Here is an 11052-nt window from a genome sequence, read left to right as displayed (position 1 = left end):
CAAATACATGTTCCAGGCACAGGTGAGCCTGTTTAACTGAGGAGCAGGCCCTGGGAGAGAAGACTGTGCTGTTGCACCAGATGCCGGCAGACAACACAGCAAGGAAAGCTGCATACAGGAGCTTTGACAGCGCAAAGGTTGGGTGTGGGCTAAGACAGCATTGGACTGAGCCGAGGCCCCGTGAAACTGCTCAGATCAGGATTTAGGCTGTATTTAAATCTGAAACGTCACAGTGTTGTGACTGTAGGGTTCTGACACAAAAAGGAGCTGTGTGTGCAGGGGGGTAGACAGGATCGCAAGGTTATCGTAGGGGCGGGGGGGGGGGTACTGCTACCCTTACTTGCAGCTGCGCTGCCTTCAGAGCTGGGCAGCTGGAGAGCGGCCGCTGCTGGCCGGGGGCCCAGCTCTGAAGGCAGAGCCCCCGCCTGCAGCTCCGCAGCAGTGAGGACAGCACGGTCTGGGATCGCCACCCTTCCTTCTGCGCCGCTCCCTGCAGAGCTGGGCCCTCAGTCAGCGGCCGCCGCGCTCCGGCCACCCAGCTCTGAAGGCAGCAGCGCAGAAGTAAGCGTGGCAATACCACGACCCCCTAAAATAACCTTGTGACCCCTCCGCAATTTCCTTTTGGGTCAGGACCCCCAACTTGAGAAACACCGGTCTCCCCTGTGAAGTCTATACAGTACAGGGTAAAAGCACACCAAAGACCAGATTTCACGGTGGGACACCAGATTTCACGGTCCGTGACACGTTTTTCATGGCCATTAATTTAGTAGGACCCTAACTATTATGCCTCCGGACAAGTTTCTGCAGCATATCTGGTTGAAATAAAGACATCATCTGGGATGTCCAGGGCCAAGAAGGGGCTGGCCCAGGCTTTAGGAGCCTTTAATCTTCTGATTTCCTACTCACCAGGCACTATCCGTCCAGCACACTGAGCTCCCTTCATATGCACAGCAGCTGCTCCACTTCCATTAAACTCACCCTGCCAGTGTTTCTGGGTCCCAGGAGAGAGCTGGTGAATCACCAATCGGTCAGTTGGGGGCTGGAATGAAAAAACAAACATTTTAAAAACGTTGATGTGGAACAAACTAAAGTCTTTGTTTCTGAGGGAGGGAAGGGTGTTTCTGGCCAAAATTGTTTGCTGAATTTGACCCAAACCCAATCATTTCAGAGCCTCCAGCCAGATCCTGCACCCAATGGTGCTCAGGTTGCCCTGTGGCATTTCACCAAATCTCATGGGAGCAACAGGGTGGGATGACATCAGTCGCCATTTAAACCCTTATTGAAATGAAACTCAAGGGGCCGCACTCACCTTGCTCAGCACCCCAGCACTGGGCCCAAATAGCAGCTACTCACCGAGACGCAAGCTGCTGTTAGCTCGCCCGTCCAGTTCTCCGTGTCAGTTCCCCGTTCCCTCGGCACACCCACTGCTACAGCCTTTCTGGCTCTGCAGGTCAGTGCAGAGCAAAGTGCCCTGCTCCACCTGGCTCCCCCACCACCCCCATCAGAGCCAGGCACCCCAGGACACTAGGGACAGAACAGCCCCCGGCTTCCCCTGGGCTGCCAGTCTGCCAAACACAATGAGGTAACAAGCTATGTATGTGCCCCTCTCCCCATAACTGCACACCCCGAAAAAGAACAGGCAAAGTCTGGCTCTGGCTTTGATCGATAGCACAATGAGAAATGACAGCAAGCCAAGGCAAGTATCAGGGCAGAGGAGGACAGCAGCAGGCAATGGTCAGGGAAAGCTGCCTTTGTGGAACAGTCTCCAGCCAGTAAATCCTAGGAACATTTGTGTGTGTTTCTCCCTCAGTGCTTCATAACAATTTTCATACATCAGCCCTAGAGTGGAAGCTGAGGAAAAAAGGGGATGAGCCTAGTGGTCGGGAGAGGGGCATCCCACCCTGAGCTAGCTTGAGCTCCATTTCTGGCAGCTTATGACATAGGCACTCCAGGCCCGGCTTCTGGAGCCAGTTGCTTACATCAGAATCTCAGCAATGTCTGCCTGAGTCTGCTGAGAGCCTGGAACAATAACTCGAAGGGGTGTAAAGTGAGGGGGACTCTCTGCTGCAACCACGGCAAGTGTGGGGTGGAGCTACTGCAGGCCCGGGTCCTGATGCGCACAGGGTCTCGGCTTGCCCGAATCCAGCCCTGTTTCACTCTAACAAAGGAAAAAAGAATAGGGAGCCAGAACCATGGCTCTGAAGAGGAGAGAAGCAAGAAGTAACTACGGAAAGACGCACGGCAGCCTTCTAAGCCAGCCATCTTCTTCTTTATGACAAGGGAGAAAATTAAATTATCTGCTTGCTTTCAGCTAAAAACAAAACCGAAGTAGAAGAAGAAGAAGAGACTTTTCCCCTCATCTGTTTCTGCTTCTTTATTTTCCTCATTGCATTTCTGTTAACAAAGGACCTGAAGGAAAAGAGACTGATGCTGAGTTAGTCATCTGCTCGGTTCCAAAAACAAATGCACTCAGTACATAGTTCATGGCTCTGAAGATGTGCCCCCATCCGTCACTCCCAGAGAGGGGATGTGCCAGCTAATGAGATGGTTGAAAACCAGAGAAGCTAAATAATTGTGACATGGCTGTTTTAGAAGACACTGCTCCCACCCCTACTCCCATTAACTCCTGAGGGGGTCTTTTTGTCTTTAACCCCCATAGCCAGGTTTGGGCATGTGATTAAGGATCCAGGGCAGGTGAGGTTCAAGAAGCTCACATGTGCTTCACGCGTACCCCCTCCCTCTCACATGCAACCCCCCCACACACACACACTCTCTTCTTTTCACGTGTCCACTTTGATATAATTTTTCACATTTTGAAAATACAGATGATTGTAGCCTGGGTCCATCTGGTTTCCCAAATAACCTGTCTCTTTGATAAATAACGTAAATTAAATTAGACAAGACAAACAAATAGTTTTTTTTCTCTCCCCCTTTCGGTCTGTTGGAAAAAGAAAGGGAAAAAAAAGAAAAAGAAAAACATAATTCAGTGACTGCCTTGAGCCCCCTGAGGAGCCATGCAGTGGTGAAAGCTATGATTATAAACGTGTCTGCAATGTTAACCTTTAACACGGACCAAAGACCATTGCTTCCCTCTGCTTCAAAGCTCTTTAATTTCTTTGCCATAATATGATTTCCCATGAGCTGGCCAGCAGAATAACAATGGTCACTTTTATCGCTCCTGTTATCCAAAGTGCTTTGCAGAAACATTCATGAGTGGCACCGCATACCTGGGAGGTATTATTTCCCTCTTTATGGAGAGGGAAACTGAGGCACAGAAAAGTGCAGGCCAAGGTCACACAGCAAGACCATGGCAGAGCTGGCAATACATCCCAGGTGTTCTGAAGAGGCCCCCCTGCTCTAACCACTACACCACGTTCCCCACCATAGCCAGGAACAATCCCTAGGAGTCCTGACTCCCAGTCCTCCCTGCTCTAACGATTTGACACTGCATCACCATGTGATTAGAGGTGGGAAGCGATAAGCTAAGCAGATTATTTCAGGTGCAGCTGCTGCACCTTTCTGCTGTGATTTCTCTCCGGGCCAGTCCCAGCCAGCTGGGGTCTAAACCACCTTCCGTCTCACAAAGATCTGGTATTGTCCTACTTTACTGGATTCGCGCAGAACTGCTGGAGCTCAGGAGACACCGCAGTCTTAACGTCCCTTAGTATCTGCCCCTCAGTCCGTCCTGGAAGGCCTGTCCCTGGACAGTGTTAAACTCTATGGCATCAAAGTTCGGTGTCATTAAGGCCAGAAGGAACCACCAGATCATCTAGTCTGAACCCCTGCATAGCATAGGCCACTAACACCATGCAGCACCCGCACTAAAGCTAGCAACTGAAACTAGACCAAAGAATCACAGCCCACAGGAGACTAAGCTATTGTGTGCCCAGGCAGAGAATAGGTGGGAGGCAGGGACGAAGGTGTCCAGTTCCCTGCCAGGGCCTCGGGCACTGGATTTAGTGAGATATACCCAGATAATCCTGGCCAGTGACCTGCGCCCCATGCTGCAAAAGATGGTGAACACCCCCCTGCCTTTTCTGCAAAGCACTTTACCAGATTAAAGGACTTTAATCTGACCTGGGCGGAAATTCCTTCCCAACCCCAAACGTGGTGATCAGTGTTACCCCGAGCACGTGAGCAATTTAACCAGCCAGCGAAGTGCGAGAGAGAGAATTCTCAGCACCACCGGCCACCCCGACCAATGTCCCGTCTCCAGCCAAGGCCATTTCTGATGCTTCAGAAGAGGGAGACAAAATCCCCTGCCATATTCGGAATACATCACCGTGGGGTGGAAGGAGAAGAGAAATACCACTGATTCCTGCAGATGATCAGTAGAAGCCATGAAGCAAAAGATTTTAGGAATAAAAGACATGAACCACAAGTGACCCCCAGGAACTGCTGAGCCCAGCTCCCTTCCACCTCAGGCAGACCTATCATACGATCCCACCCATCAATTTATCACCAGTTCAATGCCCCACTTTAAAAATACTCATGTGAAAGCAAGGAATGGGAGAACGGGCTAAAGCCATTGGGAAATGGAGCTACTGTGTGAGCGTGTTTGTTCCCCCATCCAGACCCACAACTATCCTGCAAGTTCAGGCTTTCCACCGAACTCTGCAGGCCTGGGCGGAGTTGCACTAGCAGAGATGCTATTCTCCGATTTCTAGCTCTCCTCAGTTCTGCCTGGAATAATCAATAGCTCTCTACCCCGACTGAGAATTAACCCTCTGGTTATGCTTTTCCAACACACCCTCCCCATAGGACCTGACAGCCAGCAAGACATCACCCTTGTTTTGCTGTCTTCCTGACAAGCACTTTGCCTCACCAGGGTACTCTGCCCCTTAGTTAGTTAATAATGTTTATAGAGGTTTGTGTCCATTTTCCAGATTGAGCTGTGAAGTGAATTACCCAACTTTACACAGTGAATCAGTGGCAGAGCTGAGAAGAGAACCCTGGAGTCCTGACTTACAGTCCCCTATTCTGACCATTAGACATCACTCTCCTCCCAGAGCTGGGAACAGAACCCAGGAGTCCTGCTTCCCCACCACTAGTCCCACCTTCTGTCTTGCTTAGCTCAGAAAATTCAGCTGGCTTGTCCGGACTAGAGATGGCGCTTGCTGTAACCGGGAAAGCGGGGGAGTCTCTCTCTCTCTCCCCGCATCATCCCAGCGCCGGGAGGAGAGAAATGGATCAATACCTCAAAATGAGCCGAGGAGGCTGAGTTAACGTGAGAGACGGAGGCGGGGTGGAGCCCGGAGGGATTAGTACATCAGCAACAGAAGCAGGGAGGTGGGAGTGGTGAGATGGATGGGCGCAGATGACAAAGATCAATAGTAATGGAAAGTGACAAAGGAAGACAGACTGGGGCTAAGGGTGGGATTCTTCAACCCCGGAGAGCAATGTGCCACCTGGAACATGGGATGCTACTGCTCAGTCTCCCCCAGTGCCTCACTTCCCAGCTTTACAGGGAGCTTTGCCAACACCCTCCCACTTACTCACCCCGCGAGGAAAGACTAAAGAGTCACCTTCCCACCTCTGTGCAGCCTCAGGATGTGTCCGAGCTACAAGGGACAAGTAACAGCACCGATAATTGGTCCTTCCACCGACAAAACTCCAGCTGACAGCAATGGGACAAGGGGTCTGGGTACCTGTTTAGGAGGAGATGGTAATTCACTGACTCAGAGGAGTCTAATTAGATTGTGAAGATCTAATTAGCTGCTAATTGTGAAGCCTAATTAGATTGTGAAGTGCTTTGAGATCATTCAACCAAAGGCAATTAATAAATACAGTATATTACTATATCCTTACCCTTCTCTGATAGAGTAGGATAGGGAATGTACTGTATAGCATAAATGCTTATAGCTCGAACTGGGTCCCCATTGTGCTAGGTGCTGGTCAAATGTAAGCTCCCTGGGGCAGGTACTTCAGGTTAGACATGACAAGACACAATGGGGTGGGCAATAGAGGTAAGAGTGAACCAACACTGTTTTTGCAGAAAGCACCTGTAACTTGCAAACCACAAAGTCCAGTCATTGGCTGTTTCCACACATTTAAACCATTTTCAGGCCAATTGCACATGCACTGACTCAGGATGGGAAGTGAAGTAAGTGACAAACTATAAACAAACATGCATTGCCCTGTTGCTGAAAATTCCTCTTCATCTACTGGTTTCCAGAGTAGCAGCCGTGTTAGTCTGTATCCGCAATAAGAAAAGGAGTACTTGTGGCACCTTAGAGACTAACATATTTAATTGAGCATAAGCTTTTGTGAGCTACAGTTCCCTTCATCAAATAAATGTGTTAGTCTCCAAGGTGCCACAAGTCCTCCTTTTCTTTCTTCATCTACTGAAAGATTGATTTGATAGCAGGCCGATTATCATGGAAGCTCCTAATCAGTAAGGCAGAAAATACTCAAATGAGAACTCCAGAGCATTGTTAACAATTAGCTGTTCACATAGGTCCTGATTCAAAGCCTGTTCGAGTCAGCGGAAAGACTCCTATTGACTGCAATAGGCATTGGACACAGCTTTTGGTGACCTCGGGAAAGGTTCTTGCCTGCCCCTTTCTTTCTCGGGCTCCCACTAACTCTGCAAGAGGCTAAATACTAATGACTTTAATTCCTTCAAAAAAAAAAAATAAAATGAATTACGTGTTTGTGTTTTTTTCCCTTTCACTCTGTTCCATATTTGCCCATAACACAGTCAGAGGTAATTAGGACAAATTGATCTAAACAAGAGTTTAAAAATCAGCAATAATTATGGTATCTTAAAATTAAAGGGAAGGCATGATACATTAGATGTGACTTAATGAAGTGTAGCATTAAGGGTTCTCTAGCTGCACTGCCTAATATAAAGCCACAAAGAGAGCTCTGCTTTGTGCACATTGTTGTTTAAAAATCTATTTTGAGCTGTGGAATCAGTCTGGCTTCTGCTGCATCACATCCACACAGGCCCTCCACCTCCCCCACAGCTTTATCCTCCCTAAGACGTACCTCTGCCATGATGCCTACAAAACCTGCTGCATGATCTGAGCTGGCTGTGGCCAGCTGCTTACCAGGTATAGCTCCTAACTTTCATTGTTACCCCATCCTGCCCCATTTCCCCCACTCATCTGTTTGTTTCATTCGCCTCCCGCATGGTGTTATAAACTAATAGTGGAAGCTTTTGGGGGTATTGACTCTTTGCCCTTTCTTGCATGCACAGCACCTAGCACAATGGGGCCCTGGTTCCTGAGTGGGGCCTCGATTCCTGAGTGGAGCCTCTAGGCACGACTCTCATATAAATGAATAAGCATTGAGCACAGGGCTAGTAGCTGCTCAGTTGTACCTATGTAAATCTGGAATAGTGGTTAGTGGACGGAATTCGTCTGGATTTACACTAGCGTGGCAAAGCCAAATTTAGCCCATAATGTATATTCGCAGCTGGTGACTACTGGAACATTTTACACACATACTGCAGGCGGCCAGAGATGGTCCAAATGCAGCAGCTCCACATGGTTTAACTTTAGCATCAGCTTCATGTGGCTTAGCATCGGACTACGGCAGAGACTGACTCTGACCCTGTCCACTACCACACCACGTGTACTGACAGAGGGTTTCTGACCGACATGCCCTAGTTTTACATGCCTGAGGATGGCAGCAAGCCTGCAAATTGGAGGGTTCCCACCTCTGGCACTTACTCTCTATAAAAGCATTCCACAGCCTGCTTAGTGGTCATCAGAGCGTGAGACAACAAAGCTCCTAGTGTTAGGCCAAGAATTTGCCCGACTGGGTGTAAACCTCACAAATCACTCCCCGACCATGGGGAGCATGAGTGGTTAACAGAGGGAGGCAGAGATTATTGCTTGCCCCTATGAGCAATCATAGATGTCATCTATCACGCTCCCTACTGCCCATGAAATAAGGGCATAATACATTCCTATAAGTAAGCTACACACCTGATGCAATTTAGTTTCCTTCCTTAACACCGACCATTCCTCTCCACAGGTTAACATAGCCCCCACCCACACATACACGCCCGCCCACCCACCCACCCCTTTCCTCCTAACATAAATCCTAGAGAGGGAGCAAATCTTTGAGCTGGTTACTTCTTCCTCCCCCACCAAAAATTCCACCAGGATAATAACCTAGACCCCAGCCTGTGAAGACATATTTCTCTTTACTGCCAGCAGTCTCACGGATTTCCATGGCACCAGAGAATAACCCACAAAAGAACTCTGGTTTTACCTATCATGGAATGACAGCAGGCTGCTAAAACTTGTGGGATTTGAATGGCTGGTTGCTACAGGCCCAACCATTCTATCATCCACAGTGTCAAGTTCTGTTATTTAAACTAAATTGACTGGCTCATGTAGTTACTTAATGTGTTATGATCATGAGAAGATTAATGGCAGCATTTAGTAATCGCCTGAACTCCTGCACCTTTGCTGTGGGAAGCAAAGTGTTTTTTTTCACTCCCCAAAGCTTCAGAAGTTTTTTTTTTTTCTTTTCTATTTTTGTCATAAAGCTCTTCAGGCCAGATAGTGTTTTTCCATTTAGGAGACACCTACCGAGCATGCCATGAATAGTCACCCCTGGATAACAGTTTTAGGCTTAAAGGAGAGCTAGGTACCACTCTTATGCTAGGTCATCCCATTGGCCTCTACTCAGATCTATCAGAACCACGGCAGACGGACAGGGTGAGCCTTCTCTGGGTACTTTACCTCACCTAGGAGGTGGTGGTAGACTTAAGAGCCATCCAACACAGTGGCAAACCTGAGTCTCATCATCATTGGTGATCCCTCAGTTCGAGCATGATCTCTACCCCAGATTTACAGATAGGTCCTGAGATGACTCAGGAGTCCAATCCTGGAAGCATAGATCCGTCCACAGTAGTCCTGAGTCTAATTAGGGAACAATGGATATTTTAGGATTCCATGATGGAAGACTATCATGATTAAATTGCATTTCCTTTTCAAGTCAGAGACACAATTCTAAGAAGAAACTAGCCTCTCTCCTCTTGCCTGATCATTCCCTTGCTGTTCTCTAGGGGCTGGAACTGTTAGCAGAGCCTTTAGGGAAACAGCACTGTAGCTTCTCATAAGCTGCAAAATTCAAAATAGTTTTCTATGGTTAGAAACAGCCACATGTTTAAAAACAAAGTAAGAATCAATTATTTTGAGTCCTCTGGTTGTTTTCCTGTAGGCAAGTCTGTGCTGAATTAGCTTAGTTTGCACAATAATATAATTCCAAGAACCAGAGAACAACCTAGGGAGTAGCGACTCCATCCTCTTTTCTTTTAAGTCCCTCATAAAAACTCATCTTTTACATTCTCTCTGCAGAGAAGCAGTAGTCAAACTTGATGGCTGAAATCCCAAAAATCCAGATACAGAGACCATGGAATTACCAAGAAATGTGCTAGGAGTACTCTGGATTGTCCAACCTAATGCACGCTTTGTGGATACAGCAGAATTACACACAGGGCACAAGTGTTTGATGATCTGTTTCATACAGTCAGCAGGCTAGCAATGGGTACTATATTAGAAAGTTTTCTTAGAAGAAAACTACTTTTCTCAGCCTCACTTTGCACTTCTGTAGCACCTTTCAACCAAGAATCTTAGAAGCATTCACACAAAGGATAGTCAAGACTGGAAATAAAAACAAACAAACCAAAAATACAGATACACTGTGTCTATACTTCACCTAGCACCACATGGCTTCAATCCTGATTGGGGGGGGGGGGTTTCAGCATGGCAAACAATTAAAAAAAAAATACAAGACAGGATTGTTCTATGGAAGCATATAGGAAACATTCCCTGTCAGATGCTATTGTTTTAATATAGATGAGTAAGAGATGTGCTATATTACATTCCTAAGGTAAACAGTTAATACATCATAACTTGCCAATAGCCAAGACACACCCCTTACCTTTCGGAGGAGAGGCGGGGCGGGGGGGGGGAGAGGAGAGAGACAGCGCATGGTCTCACTATCACAGCAAGCACTAAACCAGTTTCTCAAACTTTTGCACCGGTAGTCGCTTTCACACAGCAAACCTGAGTGCGACCTCCCCCCCCCCGTTATAAATTAAAACACACACTTTTTTTTTTTTATTTAATACTTATAAATGCTGGAGGCAAAGCAGGATTTGGGGGTGGAGGCTGATAGCTCATGACCCCCCCCCATAATAACCTTGTGACCCCCTGAAGGGGTTTGAAAACCCCTGCACTAAACCCAATTACAACCACTCTACACAGAGACTGTTTGTGCTAATCTGTGTTACATTAACGTGATGTTCAGGGAATTATGAACACCTTGAAGTTTGATTTAATGTGCCTTCCTTTTCTCAAAGCAATAGGAAGAGGCATTTTATAGCTCAAGTCATTGAGTACAACACTTCTTACCTTATTAGCACATTCACTGTTCAGTCGCTCTCTGCTACCCTATTGGGTTGGTGCAATGCTCCTGCCACACCATAAATAACTGGAGATTTGCCTAAGTTTACGGCAGCCACACAGCCTACTTGCAAAGGGCTATGTCTGAACAAGTCGGAAGCCAAGTTACCATGTGTGCAGAGCTAGCGATGAGGAGTTTGACTGATAGTAACAGCTCAGCCTACCGAGTAAAACGAAGTAAGGAGGTGCAAATATGTATTTGAATATATTTAATGGGAGAAAAAGTGCACCAAGAGAGACTGAATAGCAGAGATATCTGGTAAAGAGGCACTGGCTACTTCTAGGAGTACAAACCCACCCAGACCCCAGTGTTGCTGCAGCTAGCCCAGGCTACTGTGGCAATGCTATTTTAGCACGCTAGTTCCAGGGGAACGGACATGAGGAGGTCTACTCGAGCTGGGAATCACACCCCCAGCTCCAAGCACAGACGTAGCCAGTTTCACCTCTAGGTCGCCAGTTCAAATCTGGCAAAGTGTAGCAGTTCATGCATATTTTTAGCCAGCAATAAAAGTAGTTTTGTTTAGAAACTAACAAAACCAAACTATTAAAAAAGGAAGTTAAGGAAATTTATTCTCAAGTCCAAGAATGTATATGCAAATATAACCCCTGTGAAAAAGACCTTACA

Source organism: Lepidochelys olivacea, assembly GCF_965140295.1.
Source record: "Lepidochelys olivacea isolate rLepOli2 genome assembly, chromosome: 19".
NCBI lineage: Eukaryota > Metazoa > Chordata > Testudines > Cheloniidae > Lepidochelys > Lepidochelys olivacea.
Note: the sequence above shows the minus strand (reverse complement) of the source record.